The sequence below is a fragment of the Ambystoma mexicanum genome, chromosome 4p (genome assembly GCF_040938575.1).
Source record: "Ambystoma mexicanum isolate Mex_15411 chromosome 4p, UKY_AmexF1_1, whole genome shotgun sequence".
Lineage (NCBI taxonomy): Eukaryota > Metazoa > Chordata > Amphibia > Caudata > Ambystomatidae > Ambystoma > Ambystoma mexicanum.
The window spans coordinates 759,171,682-759,189,670 of NC_090927.1; positions in this window are offsets into that span (position 1 = coordinate 759,171,682).

Genomic DNA, 17,989 nt, shown 5'->3' on the forward strand with positions numbered 1-17,989 from the left:
CTTTGCCAGCAGACATGGCCTATTGGACTTCTGGATTCTGGACACGTTTGTTGGTGCCCACATGCACATGTGTGCGCAAGCAGAGGCACAGGGATTGCAGACATACATCCTAGAACTGCTGACGTGTTTCAAGGAACTCCAGGCAAGGTGAGCAGCACAGGGGGGCCACAACACAGCAAAGCTTCCACCAGGCCAGTTGCACATGCAGGCTTAGTAACAGCACTGACGGTGAGCTTGGACAAATATTGGTGTTGAAGCACACAATACAGCTCAGATGTGTTGGTGGACTGATGGCTAGTTGATTGTAAGGTTGTCTGGGGCACCTGCAGGGGCAGTGGCACATACCCTCCGGTCCACCATGGGCCATTGAGGCACTTGTATCACCCATGTTGCCTTCCGAGACATGGAAAGGAGCAGCTCACAGGGACATACAGCAAGGGACAGACTCGGGTGCAGTGCATTTCATTTCCATGTACATTTTGAAACATGCACTGCCTATTTTATTACGGTCATGGTGGGACACGACTTTTTCTGAAGTCATACCTTGCTATATGGGTCTGTCTGCTTACCCAGCGAACATTGCATGTTGTGTAAATCGTGACACATTGGTGTTCCATTTGCCACGCACCCACCGGCGCCTGACTTACTGTATTGACTGTGTATGAACCATCACAGGGGGAATGTTGCGTATGGGTACGAAGCATCCACGCCAGATTGTCTGTTTGTGGAGTAGTTTGTTGCTATGGGGCATATTTGGTGGTGTGTTTTTGTGTTATGGGCACACACAGATTATTAACTGTGGCTTTCTTTGCAGCATTGAAGTGCTCCTGTAACCGGACCTGAGAGTGCGCAGGCAGGAGGCCAGCACTCAAAACCAGAGCTGAGTGTCTTGTTGTTTTTCTTTCAAACTGCTCTACATAGGCTTGCTGGGGGGTGCACTGATGCATGGATGAATGTGTAATTCAATTTGGTATGTTTTTTTTTCCATAATCACCCCGAGTCCTATCCAATTCTAAACCCTGTACCCTCTACCCGGTGTTCCTGCTTCCCGTACCTATCCAAACAATGTTCCCTGGTGTTCCTGCTTCCCGTACCTATCCAACCAACGTTCCCTAACCCTCTTTCACCGCTGGGGTTGCGGATGCCTGTGTAAGCCCCAAGCTTCCAGGCGCCAAAACCCTAGAGGGGGTGGTTGGTTCATGCCACTCCTGCACCTGGACTCCGGAAGGCCCTGACAATGATGTACAAGTTTGTTATGATTGTGAATGTGTTAATGCAAGTACTCCATTTTAGTGCATTCCCTACTTTCATGTGTCATTCCTACTCCCCTCTCCTGCCCCTCATTCCAGTTATCCAGTATGCCAACGGCTGTCCCAACTGCATATCCCTGACCCTCCTTCCCCACCACGGTCTCAGAGGCCTGTGTGAGTTTGACCTTGCAGGCACCCAGGCCACGGTGGGGGTGGTTGTTTCGTGCCACTCCTGCGCCTGTACACGGGAGCTGTGACAGTACACATCCGTTCGTGGTGCATCATTCTATGTTATGTACCACACATGGTTCACATCCTGTTGTGACATTGTTTTACTGTGCTACCTTGGTTGTTACATCATTGTGGTAGTACTTGGACTTTGTGAGGTACTGCTACTTCAAGTCATCTACTGGAGGCTGTTCTGGTTCGTTTTTCTGCCTTGGATTTTGTGTCTTTGCAAATGAAGGTGGACTCTGAGGGTGCAGGCAACTTTTAACACACAAGGTGGGAGATGGTGACGAAGGGGAAGGGTGATCCTGTGGCCAGGCGAAATTGAGGGTTGAAGGCTCCATGAGCCAGGTGCAGTTGTTCAGTGGGTCATGGTCATTTGTGAGGGAGGGGGGGTGTTTTGTTGTTGATAGTTGCCTTGCCCTGCAGTGTGATGGGAACCCTGACATTGTAATTGTGGTATACTATGTACATGATGTGTTCTGCTGATCAATGCATGTTCATGTGTTGTGTTTACCTTTCAGGTGTGAGGGGATAGTTGTGGTTTGACATGCTGGGGTGTACACATGGTGAATGTTCACATGTGATGTGTAGAGGACACTGATGGTCAATTGATTTCACATGCATATGTTGAGTGCATGTCCTTGCTGACCCGCACACTCGCACTATGATGCACTACATGTACAACCACCCTTTGATATCCACATGTACACTCTGTTTGCCTTCTGCTGCCCACTGTGTCCCTGCAGCACATGTTCTGTGACCAATTATGGATCCTGTACTTGCCTATTTTGCTTTTTGATGTGGTTTGTCGCTTAGATGTGATGCTCAGGGTGTGCATCACACACAATGGCTGTTCACTGTGCTGTGCGCTGAGCAATGTGTTGCAGGAGTTGGACACAGCACACAGAAGCTGCAGTGTTGATTTTGCAATGCACAATATGCATGTAGACAGGCATTCTTTGTTATGTTGCGGCTACTACTTTTGTGATGTATTTGGGAATGACTTATTTTGGGTGGGAGGTTGTTGGTCAGTCATTTCATCTGATTCCATGTCAGGCATCATTGTCTGATGCCAATTTACATTGTTCACATGGCAATGTGTACCTTATTGGTACTGTGTTTGTGTATGGCTATTGCCTGCCATGTCATGTTGTGGTTTGGGAGGGTTTGAGTGACATAACAGTGATGGTCATGGCCTGTTTTGCAGGTGTGTGTGATTCACACCTTGCATGTCAGGGTCAGCCGCTTCTCGAAGCAACGAGCTGGGGGTAGATCTCTCTCCGCGGCAGGGGCCTCCTTCTGGAACAGCCTTCCTGCCTCCATGAAACTTGAGGAGAACCATCTCCGGTTCAGGAAGCATCTCAACACCTTCCTCTTTGCTTCTGCTTTCTCTCTCCCTCTCCCTTGCTAATTTCTTCACTGAAACTGCACTGAATCTGCAACTGGGCCACTCTCACCGGTCCCTGGCCCAGCCACTCTCCACTTGCACTGCCTCCCTGGCAACCCCTGCACTGCGGGACTGTCTCTGTATCCCTACAGCCCCCCTTCCCAGCACTTGTCTGCACTTACCTTTGCACTTGCCACCATCTGGCCTATTTATTTATTAATTTTTTATTCTACTTACCCTGTCCTGCACTCCCCCCCTCCCCTTCCCCTTGCACTTTTCCCTTCCACCTACCCCTGCACTTGCGCTATCTAAATGACACCTGGCCTAGTAGGATCGTTGTCTGTCTTCCCTTGTTCCCCCCTCCCTGCCTCGTTGCGCCTTGCAACACTTGTGTATAGGCGCGTTACAAATGCCATATCATATCATATCATATATCATATGTGTGTCTTTTGGTCACACAGGATAGCTTGTGTTTAAGTAGCTAGGGATGCACACAATGTGGCACTTCCATGGCAACAATCTCAGGGTGGTAAGGTTGTGACAGTTGACTGTCTCTTTGTCATCATCGATTGTCACCTGGTATGTGCCAGACCTGTGTGCACTCCGCAGGGGTGGGAGTTTAGGTGAAAAATGTGGCCACAAGCTGGGTCTGGGCTTCCTTGCCACGTGCCCTATCCCCTCCCATGGGCAGCGCCTGTGCCTGTGGTTGGAGATGTGGGGGCACCACCATGTCCACCGGTACGCCCTGCCATGTTGCAACATTGTGCAGGACACATGCTGCCACAATGATCCTGCACACTACTGGGGGTGCATAGAGTAGCTGCCCGCCAGAGCGGTCAAGGGAGCAGAAGAGTGACTTGAGCACTCCCAATGTGCGCTCCACTATGGCCCTGGTTGCAATATGGGCCGCGTTGTATCTTACCTGGGGTGGTGTGGTGGGGTTCTGGATTGGCGTCATCATGTGGTTGCTCAGAGGGTAGGCACTGTCCCCTGGGGAGGTGATAATAGTTGAGATTATTAGGGTTTGGGTATTTGTCTGTGTGTGACTTGCATGCATGTGCACAAGCATTTGTACTCACCTAGGAGCCATGTGTCACCATGCTGCCCAGCTTCCAGGGCCCGGCTCAGGGCGGACATTCTGTATATGAAACTGTCATGGATGGAGCCAGGGTAGTTTGCATAGACAGAGGTGATGATTCCCTTTGCATCGCATACCACCTGTACGTTGATGGAATGCCAGTGCTTGCGGTTTCGGTAGATGTGCTCAGTGGCCCTAGGTGGACGTAGGGCCACATGGGTGCAATCTATGGCACCGAGCACTTTGGGGAAGTGTGCCACCCTGTAAAAATCCAGGACAATGGCCTGCCTTTCTGCAGGTGTTCTGGGCATGTATATGTGCCTGCGGACTGAGGGGCGCGCTGTCATGATTGCCAAGACCTGGTGTAGGCAGCGTGACTGCGTGGCCTGTGAGACTCCCCCACTATGGCAGTGGTCTGCTGAAATGACCCTGTGGCCAAAAAATGCAGGACATTCAGCACCTTCTCCAAGGGGCTCAATGCTTGGGAGCAAAGGGTGGGGGATGTAAAGTCATCTTCCCACTCCCTGACCAGGTCTAGGATGATGTGGGGTGGAAACCTATACCTGCCGTAGACCTGGTTGTCAGGCATCCCAAAAAGGCTTGTCCGTGGTGAGAACATGCGTGCCCTGGCTATTCTCCTCCTCCTGCGGTGTCCCACGATCAGTGCTGCGACAAATGGGGCGTTCATCGTAGCTGTATATACGTGTTTGTTGTTTGCGCGCACTTTTATACTGTGCACAGGGACGCTTCCGCCTGCCTTCGTGTGGCGGACGCGTTGACGCCTGTGCGCGTCTTTTGCCGTGTGCGGGTTTCCCGTATTCGAATCCATGAATACGGGTTGTTCGCGTGCGTGTGGGCGTTCCGTGTAGTTCCCTGCAGTACTTCCCCAGTTACGCCTTCTTTTTCACGCGTTGATCCCCATTCCGCGTGTTCCGCCCACTGTTCCGCCCACTTTTGTTGTCTGCGCCGCGCAACGTGCGCTTTTGCTGTGCGCGAAGCGCACACCTTTTCATGACGTGTGTGCCCGTGTGCGACATGCATGGATTTGGCGCACGACCAGTGGGAAACTAGCGCAGCGCATTCCTTGTAGATTTCTCACGCTTGCTCAACCTTACATCTGCTTGCACTGGGATTTTCGGCGCACGTTTGTTCCATGAATCGACCCCATTGTCTTTCTCCACTATTTTTATGATTGTTGTTCCAGTAGGATTCATTCAGGTTTCTTTTTTGCCATTGTGTGCCTTGCCTTTGATTTATGACAGCGATGGTGTCCACTCATTTAGGATTTTCCATGTTAGCTGCCTGTGTATCTACTCTTTCATAGATTCGTGCCAGCTCAAGTACTTCTTTCAACGGGAGAGACTTTTTTAGTAGATGTTTCCTGAACTGTGATGATAAACAGCTTTCAATAATCCTCAGTCTAATTGCTTCATCATCATTGAAATGTGAGAAATCACAGTACATCGCTTTTCGTTGAAGGCGTAGAGCAAATTGTGCAATGGTCACATTTGGGCTTTGAGTGCATTGATTAAAGATGTAGCGCTCATAGTCTCAATTTGGTGGTACTATAATCCTTGCATTTATTGCTGTTACCAGAAGTTGGTAAGTCATTTTTTCTTCTGGAGGTATTGTTCTAATAACACTTTTCATTTCTCTTCCTACTAAATTTGTAAAAATGTCTAATTTATTAACAACATTTTGGTTTCCAACTGCTCTCAGAAATTCTTTGAATTCATCTAGCCACTCTTGCCATATTTGCCCTCGATCATCCTGCGGTTCTAGGTTGAACGGAGTGGGTTTTCTCAAATAATTGGTCGGGTCTGTTGATATGACCGGTGTTCCTAATGTGACTTGCGAAGAGGCACTTGTGTCTCCACTTGCATTATCAGAGGACATCTTTCCGTTTCGCCAGTAAGGTGCTCACATGTGCTGTTTATTGATATTGTTATCTCTTTGTATAGTGTTCTTTCTTTAGTCCTTGATGCTATTAGCTGTTTTGTTTAATTTATTTTGTAATTCTGCCCATATTTTCTTTTGTTTGCTTGTTATTATGAGTCAATGTAAATATAACTGTATATTTCCTTTTGTTTATCGTCACAAGTCAATGTAAATATAATTGTTGTTCTTGTCTAATTGTTATGATTTATTTTTTTAGCATGAGATATATTATTTTGTAACGTGTCGCTGCAACAGTGTTTCTCATTATCTTAACGTATCTTTCTTTGTGATACGATTCATCGTATGCTGCTCGGTGTTACGTTGCTATGACAACGTTTCTTTACTGATATGCTGCTGCTTACGATGGTGGCACGTTTCAGCACATTTCTAGGAGCCCTTTTCTAATGCGCATCTAGCAAGTTTACGTCACTCGGCAACTCTGAAGCTCGTGCTTTGCCTTCTGCCTCGCTCCACGTATGTCCGTTTGAGTTATTTAAAATACACAGCGCTTTCTTTCTTACGCACTTAGATGTTGCTCATACTAAACTTGTTTCCTTGCTAAATATTATTCAGCGCAATACTATTCAGCACGCCCTACCCTTCATGTGTGTTCTTCCGTTCCATTTTTTTTTTTGCTCAGCTTTTCCGACCTTCTCTTGCTCGAGTTAAATGTTTTCTTGTCGCCTCACTTCCACGTTAATTATCCTTTTATGCCCTGCTCATCTTCATCGCCATTGTTTTATCTCTGCATTCTCATCAACACCAGAGGCCATCACTGGGTAACCCGTATTCTTTAATCATATGCTTGTAACTGAACTCCCTACATTCCACATTCCCCAATCCATTCCCTTCATTGCATCAATGACCGAGTAACATTACAAATCCCCATAACTATTAACAATACAACAACAGGGAGGGATAAATTATAGATCAAAACGAGGGTGGAGGCCTTGGTGCGGGGGGTGCGGTATCAACCTAGCACAGAATGTGTGGGTCAGCGTGACGGTATTCCTTCCTCCCTTCCCCTTGGAACCCGTCCCTGAGCCTCCCAGGTGCATGTGATAGTGGTATAGTAGTTGGCTTAGTGTATCATAGCAGTTTTCATATTGTAACTTATGAGAGACCTGACCTTCACCCCTCAGAGAAATGATCCCAGCTGACCCACGTGGGAACTGACAGACTGCGGAAAAGTGAACCAATTGTAGCCTGGCATCCCCTATGAAACAGGCCCATGTACATTGTCTCAACAACCAGCTGTGCGGGTTTCAACTGTATATGATGATGTCCCAGATAACGCTGTGTACCTTCTAAATGTGTTGCTCATGTAGATATTGCCAGAACGTTCTTGAGCAGCAGAGTTCTTTGCTGATATTTTGTATGCTGTACAATTAAACTTTGTTATCCTTGCAAACTATCTCTTGGCCTATTTCCCTAGAGTGTTGCATTCATTCTGGCATGAGCGTAAACAGGGACTTGCCTTCAATGGTGTGAGAGGAACTTTCCCCATGTTTTTAACTTAGTCTTGCTGAGAAGTGTGCCGCTTGCTGGCAGATGTTCAGAGAGACTCACTGATGTCCACATGAGAAATGCTGAGAAGGAACCTAAACTACAGAGAAACAGGCCGCAATGAGAGATCTAAAGAACCCAAAGAAACAAGTTATGGGAAGTCCTCAAGCCCGAAAAACACCTGACAATGTAAGTCATAGTGGGACTGTCTGGGGGTGGTCGAAGAGGTTTATGGTATCAACACAAAACGAAAGACTAAGGAGTCCTGTTGAGAATGGACATGGCAAGATTGTCATTTATTGCTTGCTTGCAAACTGATAAACACATAGCACAAAACCAACCATCCAAACTAACCAAACCCGCCTCCAATTCGTCATCCTCTCATATCTCCTCATGGCATGGCCCCTTACAATAAATGTCACTTCTGTTTGTCTCTTGTCATCACGTGATCCTCTGCTTCAGTGGCGGTCGCTCTGGTCTGACCCCCTCAGGTGAGGGGCATAGGGGCACATCCCCCTGATACACTGCCGGCAAAGAATAGGGCTGCATTGTCTGAACTGGTATGAGCCTGTTACATCCAAAAATGGTGGCCAGGTGGCCTTCACCCAGTCCCTACAAGAGCACCTGAAAGCGCTGCCTCAGCAGTCCTACAGTTCATGTAGATTTAGAGGGCCCTTGGGGCAAGGATTACCTCAAGCCAATAGAAAATGATTTCCCTATTCAATGGCGGCTAGAATAAAGGAAAAATAATAAACCAACGGGCACATATTAAAGTGACACTTTAGTATTCAGGTGTCTTCGCACATCATCATTTACCCCCATTCATGACCATTCATTATCGTGTCCTTTTATGGTGTCATAATATCAAACCCTGTTCCGCTCCCCCAAGGCCATCAATGTTCAGAGAACCCCCTTTTGCGCTTACTTCGCAACTAATCTAACTAAACTTCTTATACCCCTGCACTAATTCCCAATTCAACTGTTTTTCCTTTGCACAGGGAATTCTATTATATTCCTCCCCTAACTATGGTCCACTCCTACTTTTCAATTGTGCAGGTAAACCATCTACCACAACAAGTAGTACTCATTACAATACACACAATCACCCTCATGGGTTTGCAACAATTTCCCAAATTCGTTCTGTAAAATCACAGTTTCCTGCTGTAGTTCTAGCTGGTCAGATAGCACAGCGAGCTGAGCACCCGTTTCTGACATCCATGTGCAGCCTACTGATGCAGGTTCAGATCCTGCTTGTTAAATTGAGTACCACGCAATACCACGCTGTGGGATAATAATATCAACTGTTATTTCAGCGCTCAGATGCCTGTGGGCTTGTAGCGGTATATAAAACTAGATGTTATTTTTATTATTATAAGTCAAAAGAAGAGCTTTGATCAATGCTATGTCATTATGGGCATATGCACTAGATATCTCTGACCTCATCACCACAAACAACTTAGACGTCCTTGCCATTACAGAAACTTGGCTACATCCTGCCGCTTGTCCCTTGCTCTTCTTGGCTATCCCAGACAACTACACTATCTACAGGAAAGATACACTTATAGCAAAAGGTGGGGGAAGGGTTAGCCCTCATCTCAAAAATTACACTTGCCTTTAGAGAAATAAACAGGCCAGCATTCCAATCTGGAGCACTCATGTCAATCAAATAGACCCTCTCCCACATAGCCACCCTTAACCTTCACATCATTTAGAGACCCCGAGGGCCAATATTGACATTTCAGGTTGACATCACACTACTCCTCTCCCTAGAAGCCAAGCCTTCATCTAAAATTGCTCTCCTAGGTGACTTTAACCTAGGCTTTAGCAACCCGACGGCTTCTTCCAATGCATTCCTGAGCCCACCCAAAACAAAGGCTGCACTTTAGATTGGTTTATAGAACGCCATAGCAACATCATGATACTCTCCAATCTGAAAAACAAAATTGAGGTGTGCCGGTGTGGTGAGGCGCTGGGTTAGAACTAAATTTGAAAAGACAAACTAAAGTCAATGCAACCCTTAAAAACCAAATAAGATTGGGTTGCTGCACGAAAGAGGGACCAGCAGTCACCTCAAAAACTGCTAATAGACACAAACATTTGAAAAATGTCACCTCTAAATGATTGCGCAGCCCTAAGCGAATGGTAAATGTCCTATTCAAATTGAATGTGTAACTGGACAAGAAATACAGTGAAACAAAGAGTCCAAAGCAATAGATTCTTCAGTCAAAAAACGCTGTTGAAACAGATTTTATGAGTTGATGCAAAAACAAGACTGCCGACACGTGTTTCGACCCAAAACAACGGGTCCTTTTCAAGGCAAGACTGTGGTGTTGGTATGATTTATATGCATTCCAATACAGCAAAATATTATATAATCATGCCATAAGTATAAGAAATATAAACAAAATTAACCAGCAGAGGAAGACGAGGGGGCCAGAGTTAAAGAAGAGAAATGCAACCAAGAAAGAAAAAAGCCCATATGGACATTACATCATGTCAAAGAGCAAAGCAACCATTTCAATGTGAAACATATTCCAAGTAAATAATGAGTAAATAAAAAACATTTGATTTGTTACCATATGTTTTTGAGCCAAAAATCGAGGTCAAAGTGTCCATATGTGAATGTCCATATAATGAAAACAAAATAATATGTAAAAAAGAGAGAAAACACCATAAGCATGAATCCTAAATGAATAAACAACTGATATATTTTAACAATTTATTAATCCCATGTACACGTATAGTGCAAAAGTAACAGACTATTGTGCCAAGGATCAAAATGCTCATCCCTCATGCGCCTCATGGTAGTAAAATGAATAAATGTTTTACCGTATGTTATTCAAACTGAGTTGGAAAACCCAAGTCCTCCTTAGGTGCAGATATATGGGCCAATTCTAAAGTAGTTGATTCTCTTCAAGAATATAAACGGCAAATAACTGAAAAATACATAAACAAAGAAACCCAAGACATGAGTTGTCTTGACAAGAGATCGACATATGACTTAAATGGATTGTCAAAAATATCCAAATGCGTAAAAATAATGGACAGGGATACCTGAAGCAGTCTCTGTTACTGATACATTGTGGTACATTCCCAGAACATGGGAGTTTGTTCAAACGTTGCAACTGCCAAAAAAAGACAACTGAAAGTACTGTCAAGCCCATACCTGTAAGTTCAGGGGCTGGTTCCCCACTGAGTCCAAACGCTTCACGAAATCAGTGTTGTGCAGTTCATTCCTTCCATGTGTTTAGAGAAAAGAACCTTAAAATGTGTCACGTGACTCAGCCATGTGGTTAAATTTAGCGCAAGGAATTATGGTAATGGTAGTCCTTGTATTAAGTAAGGCAAGCGCTTGCATCTTGTTTGTGCCCTAGACAATGTCTACATGTGTTAACACAACTATTCAATATTAAATAAAAGTCTAATGCATAATAAGCTGTAATGGCAGTGTGCATGCGAAATAAAAATAAAAATTACAAAAAAATAATAATTAAAAATTGAAAAAATTGAAAAATCTAAAAACTCTGGAATGTTTAATGGCGGCGAGGGACGGATGAGCAATTTGATACTGGCAAAGATTCCTGACGGTCTTTGTTGTTTAAATTTGACTAGATGTAAATACATGAAAACAAACAAGGAATAATGAAAATGCAGTTGCTGCAAGTATAGGAAATATGCACGAGCATTTGTATAAAGCATTACAAAAATACATTTAGTTCCGTGTCCGTGTTGAGACCAAGACTGGTACAACGAAGTTTGGCGATGGTGCGTGCCTCAAGCTGACGTAAAGGTAATTGACGGTCCCCGCCTCTAGGATGGGAATGCGCTTGAATGAGCCCGATGAACTTGAGATCTTTTACTGAATCCATTTGATGATTCTGTTACCAATGCAGGGCAAGTGGCAGCTTCAGATCTTGGCTCTTCAGGTGTGCAACATGTTCTCGAATGCAGACTTGCTGTTCTCTTATAGTAGAACCAACATATACTTTGCGGCATACGCATAAAATGGCGTACACCACACATTTCGATTTACAATTGATCAAACCGGAAATGTTTATTGACAAACCATGGTGGCAACTGAATGTATTTTGGATAAGAGCATATTGGCAAAAATTGCATAGACCACATTTGAAAAACCAACAGGTTTGGGTGGAAGCCAAGTTAAAGGCTGTGCATGAGTAGGCTTTGGTTGTAAGAACGAAGGGCAGAGTTTGTTGCGCAATATTTTGTTACGAGTAAAGATGAGTTTGGGTGTAGCCGAGACATAAGGCAAAAGGTCTGGGTCAAGTCTCAACAAATGCCAATGTTTGCTTAACAGGCGATAGAGCATGCAATGGTCTTCTGAATATTTCGTTATGAACTGTGCATACTACAGACTTGGTCTGGTGGGTTCTGTATTCATAACCAACGTCTGACCCTGAGTGAATGTGTTGATACGGTTGAATCCTTGCTTAATGCATTGACTACTGTATCCGCGTTCATGGAACCTCCGCCTAATCATGCGACACTCATGTTGAAAAGCCATGTCAGTACTGCAATTACGTCTCACACGATAGAATTCTCCAAATGGGATGTTAGAGATGACAGATTTTTTATGGCAGCTGGAGGCATGCAACATAGCATTAACTGCGGTGGGTTTCCGAAGGGTTTGAGTTTGTAGTTCACCATTCACAATGTTAATCTGAAGATCAAGGAATTCCATAGACTGAGAGCTCACATGTCCAGAAAATTCTATGCCAAAATTATTACGATTAAGATATTCAGAAAAATCAGCAAAGGACGAAGACGTCCCATTCCAAATGACCAGGACGTCATCTATGTAGCATCTCCATACTATGAGATTCTGTTTATATGGGTGATCTGTGTATATGTGTTTGTCCTAAAAAAAAAACATGAATAAGTTAGCCAAAGAAGGGGCATATTTCGCGCCCATGGCTACTCCTTTTGTCTGTAAATAATATTGATTGTTAAACAAGAACTGGTTATGTGCTAACGTGAAATGCAAGAAATCTTTGATCATGTAAACATGTTGACTGTGTGATGCTGAGTGGTTGCGAAAAGTGTAATCGATGGTTTGAAGAGCTAATCGATGTTGTATCGATGTGTACAATGCTTTAACATCAAACGTGGCTAGAAGATAATTGGGGCACCCTTTTAACTGATCTAAAATCTCCAAAGTTTGAGTGGAATCTCGCAGGTAGGCTGGTAATGCTGGTACAATATCCTTGATTGCAGAATCAATGTACTGGGAAAGTCCCTCAGTGGCCATCCTAAGCCACTCATAATAGGTCGTACCTGGGGTAATGTTGTGTATACCTTGTGAATTTTGGGCAGAAAATACATTGTAGGAATGACCGGATTAGATCTGTAAAGGAAAGCCTTTTCCTCATCTGTTAGTGTCCCACGTGAGTGCCAGTCATATAACAAAACTTTCAATTCAGATACCGTCTCTTTGGTAGGGTTGCCAGGTAACAATAGATAACATCCAGGAGTGCTCAGATGTTCATTGGCCTTAGTAATATAATCTGCAGTATTTAAAATGACAACATTAGCACCTTTATCGGCTTCTTTGATGACAATACTCGTATCCTCAGCAAGATTTTTAAGAGTTGTTTTTTCGGAAAAAGTGAGATTGCTCTTGGTTGACTGAAACTGGGAACGATCTATTTGTTTGTGAATGTCTTGAGTGACTGCCTGATAAAAGGTGTCTATAACAGTAGCATCAGTAATAGCTGGTACAAATTTGGATCTGGGTTTGTGCTCCATCATTTCAAAATTATGTTGGTGAATGCCTAATTCCTGTTGTAAGACATTGGAGGTGCTTGCAGTATCAACATTAAGTTACATGAGAAGTCGTGTGTCTTCTATATCAGAAATGGTTAAGCTACTAAGTGATGGAGAGGCAATATGTGGCCTGTAGATTGCAACTTGTTGATGGAAATACTTTTTAAGTCTAAGCTTACGGATACATTTGAATAAATCAATTTGGAAATCAATAAGATCAGAATGACAACTCGGTACAGAAGAAAGACCTTTATTCAGAAGGGACAGTTCAGCGGAGGACAAGACCTTACTTGATAAGTTACAGACTAAGTGCGGAGTATCGATTTGGTTGGCAAGTTTTTGGAGCTGGAGCGCGTGTGCCTCTTGTTTGCATTTCTCCCTTTTTCTGGCCCTTGCTCCTCTTCCTCTTCCTCCTCGGAAGATGTGGCGGGAGTTGTGGTAGGTCGCCCTAAAAGGACAGTGAAGCTAACTGTTTTATTTTATAGAGCAGTTTGGATAGGGATGTTGCCTTTTTTGTATTGTTTGATTTCAGCTAGAAAGCCTCTGCGTTGATGCGTAAGAGCAGGAGTAAAACTTTCCTCCCCTTTATCGGTAGCACTGGGTTGATCTTCCTCGGATTCTATCTCCGATGAAACCGGTGTGGTGGTGGGAGTTGTGATTAAAGATTTGATGTTATCCTGATCAAATTTCGCCTGAAAGGTATACACTCGATCATTGTTATAATCCCTTACATCACGATAAAATTTACGAAATTTCCGTATTTTCACCTCATCCTGATAGTCCTTGAGTAAAGCATGAATTTTGTCATAATTTGTATCTTTGACTGTGTTGGGATTGGCCATTTCGGCTATTTCTTTTTGTAACGCATCAATTTGTGTAGTAACACAAGCGTGTTCACGTTCAGCATGGATAACCAATAACTTGAGCATTTTCTCTGAACTGAGTGTAAGATTTTCTTCCCACTCCTGGGCTAAGTCTTGGTCGTCATTGTGAGTGAAGTCCGGAAAGATAAGAATACGCAGACATTACAAATATTTATGTTATTCGACCTACCTGCGGAATTGGGTTTTGATGCATTGTCTTTTTTTGGCAGTTGCAACGTTTGAACAAACTCCCATGTTCTGGGAATGTACCACAATGTATCAGTAACAGAGACTGCTTCAGGTATCGCTGTCCATTATTTTTACGCATTTGGATATTTTTGACAACCCATTTAAGTCATATGTCGATCTCTTGTCAAGACAACTCATGTCTTGGGTTTCTTTGTTTATGTATTTTTCAGTTATTTGCCGTTTATATTCTTGAAGAGAATCAACTACTTTAGAATTGGCCCATATATCTGTCCCTATGGAGGGCTTGGGTTTTCCAACTCAATTTGAATAACATACGGTAAAACATTTATTCATTTTAACATTAATATCACACACGGGTGACAATGAAATAATACATTTTACTACCATGAGGCGCATGAGGGATGAGCATTTTCATCCTTGGCACAATAGTCTGTTACTTTTGCACTATGCGTGTACATGGGATTAATGAATTGTTAAAATGTATCAGTTGTTTATTCATTTAGGATTCAGGATTATGGTGTTTTCTCTCTTTTTTACATATTATTTTGTTTTCATTATATGGACATTCACATATGGACACTTCAACCGCGATTTTTGCCTCGACAACAAATGGTAACAAATCAAATGTTTTTTATTTACTCCTTATTTACTTGGAATATGTTTCACATTGAAATGGTTGCTTTGCTCTTTGACATGATGTAATGTCCATATGGGCTTGATGCATTTCTCTTCTTTAACTCTGGCCCCCTCTTCTTCCTCTGTTGGTTAATTTTGTTTATATTTCAAATGTTCTTATCTTTATGGCATGATTATATAATATTTTGCTGTATTGGAATGCATATGAATCATACTAACACCACAGTCTTGCCTTGAAAAGGACCCATTGTTTTGGGTCGAAACACGTGTCGGCAGTCTTGTTTTTGCATCAACTCATAAATTCTGTTTCAACAGCGTTTTTTTGACTGAAGAATCTATTGCTTTGGACTCTTTGTTGCACTGTATTTGTTGTCCAGTTACACATTCAATTTGAATAGGACATTTACCATTCGCTTAGGGCTGCGCAATCATTTAGAGGTGACATTTTTCAAGTGTTTTACTCTCCAACCTGCCATGTCCTTGGTCAGATCACAATGTGATCTCTTTCTCCTTCCCTATGAACAACCTACCTTTGCAGGCTGCCCCGACTCTACCTTCCACCTTTACGAGAAAGGCATGTAACAACATTCCCGCCAATATCGTCCCACTACTGAAGTCCCTCACATCCTTCCAACCCTCCACCATTGATGCCACAGCAATGGTCGACTTATACAATGACTCTCTTCTCCGGGCCATTGACAAAGTGTCTCCTCTGAGCTGACACAAACGAAAAAAACCTGCAGCTCACGTTAATACCTGGTTCACCACAAAGCTCAAAACCATTCACGCCACCAAATGAGTAGCTGATACAAACTGGAAATAGGATCCTTCAGACTTCAACAAAGCCCACTTCACTACCATATCTAAAACCTAAAAACAGACCATACACCAAACAAGAAAGGCCTCATACAACGAGAGGATTGTTAAAGCGCGGTCCGGAACATGAAAGCTATTTGCCATAGTGTGCAAACCTGAGTCACCAGTTGCTCCTCCTGCCAGCTGCCTCAAAGACAGCACCTGGTGTGCAAATATCGAAAACGCTCTAATATATACAATCTATATTACCCACAAATTTGAATTCTCCTTTGTCTCAAATCTAGAAGTTGCTAAAATCATCAATGGCCTTAAACCATCCAGATGTCAAGACGACATCTGCCCGGTGGCCACCATTAAAAGACTGCACAAACGAACTAGCCTCTTTCATCGTCTCACTTATCAACACTTCATTTACCACTGGCACAGTGTTTACCAACCTCAAAGATGCGTGGGTCCTCCTGCTTCTTAAGAAGCCAACACTCGACCCAAGTATCCCTGCTAACTTTTGGCCCATCACAACTGTCCCCTCCCTCCTCAAAATTCTGGAAAGAGTAACTTACTTACAGATGCAAAAGTACCTTGAAAACTACAATCTCCTAGGACTGCGCCGATCTGGCTTCCACCCAGGCCATGGGATGGAATATGCTCTCCTTGACTTCAAAATACAAATGGATGAATCCAAATACAATGGCAAATTAGCCCTCCTCCCGCTAGTCCTCTCGGCCGCCTTTGATTTGGTGGATCACAAAATCCTTTGCCATCACCTTGCCTCAGCAGATAACTTCTCCCCTAAAACTATAACCTGGATTGAATCCTTCTTGTCCAATAGAACCATGAGGGTCTTCTCGACAACAGCCTCTGCCCCGCCGGCCTTAGTCTCCTGCGGTGTCCCCCAACGCTCCTTTATTTCACCTATGTTATACAACTTCTTTACAAAGCCCCTCTTTAATCTCCTCAACTTGATGGGTATCTTCTACACTAATTATGCAGACAACAACCAAATCCTTCTGCCCATGTCGGGCAATTATGACACTGACTCTAATTCCTTCAACTCAATCTACCAAAGTATGCAGGCCTGGATGGCCATGCACTCCGTGTTCCTGAATGATGAGAGTTACTGCTCATCGGCTCCCAAGATCTCCTAAACAAACTTGACAGTGCCTACACAACATTCACCATTGACAGCAACTCTATCCCAGTCTCTAAAGAAGATGCACCCTTGTAGTTTATCTGAACTCATCCCTCACCCTAGCTATACAGGTTAATGGCGCAGCCTCCTCCTCAGCCTACACAACCAGGCTCATCAATGCCGGCGGACCCTTCCTATCCACAAACAGTTGCATTATGCTAGCCAGAGCCCTCAGTGTCTCCAGATTAGACTATTGTAATGCTCTTTTTGCAGGAACCACTAAGGGCAACATAAATAAATAAACTACAGGTCATACAAAACAATGCCCTCAAAGCTTCCTTGCATATCCCTAAAAATGAACACAGCTCCTCGGCCAGAAGAAATCTGCAAAGGCTCCCAATTTGCAATGAAATCCACTTCAAAACAATTACTCTGACACACAAATGCCTGGCACACACTGCCACCAGATACCTGTTCAACAAATTCAAGAAATCTCAACAAACAGACCTACTAGGGCCTCCCAATCCCACTTTCTGTCCACCCCAAGATTAAAACACCAAAAAGCAGGGGGCTGCAGCTTCCAAGTGGTTGCAGATAAATATTGGAACACCCTACCGCCTCATCTAAGATCCAAAACATCCTTCTAGTCCTTCCTTAAAGGCTTCAAAACCTGGCTTTTCTCACAAGATGTATAACATCCCACATGTTCCTTCATCCAGTATAATGTACTTCCTGTAACCTTAAGTACTTTCTTTTACTTTAAGTCTGACTTTATTAATCTAAGCGAAATCTAACTGCGCTTATTGTAACCAGTGCCTGCGTGCCCTCAGATTTGATGCACTCTTCAAATGACAAAATAAATAAATAAATTGTACTGTTAATACATTAACTTTTTTTTGTTCTCACGTATGTTATGTTATATTATGCATTCTTGTACCACGCAGTGCTGCCACATGCGTGGTCTTTTGGCACTCTGGCAGATCTGCAATGGAAAACAGGGTTGGGGAAGGGTTTGTTAGTGGGATTGAGAGGGAGACGAGCAAGAGAGCTTTGATGTGATGTTGGCATCGTCAGTTCAGGAAAAACTGTCACTGAGTGTTGGTCCGTTTTTGGTTGGTAGCCGTTGTGTGGTGTTGGGGTCTGATTCTGCATGGGTGCTTT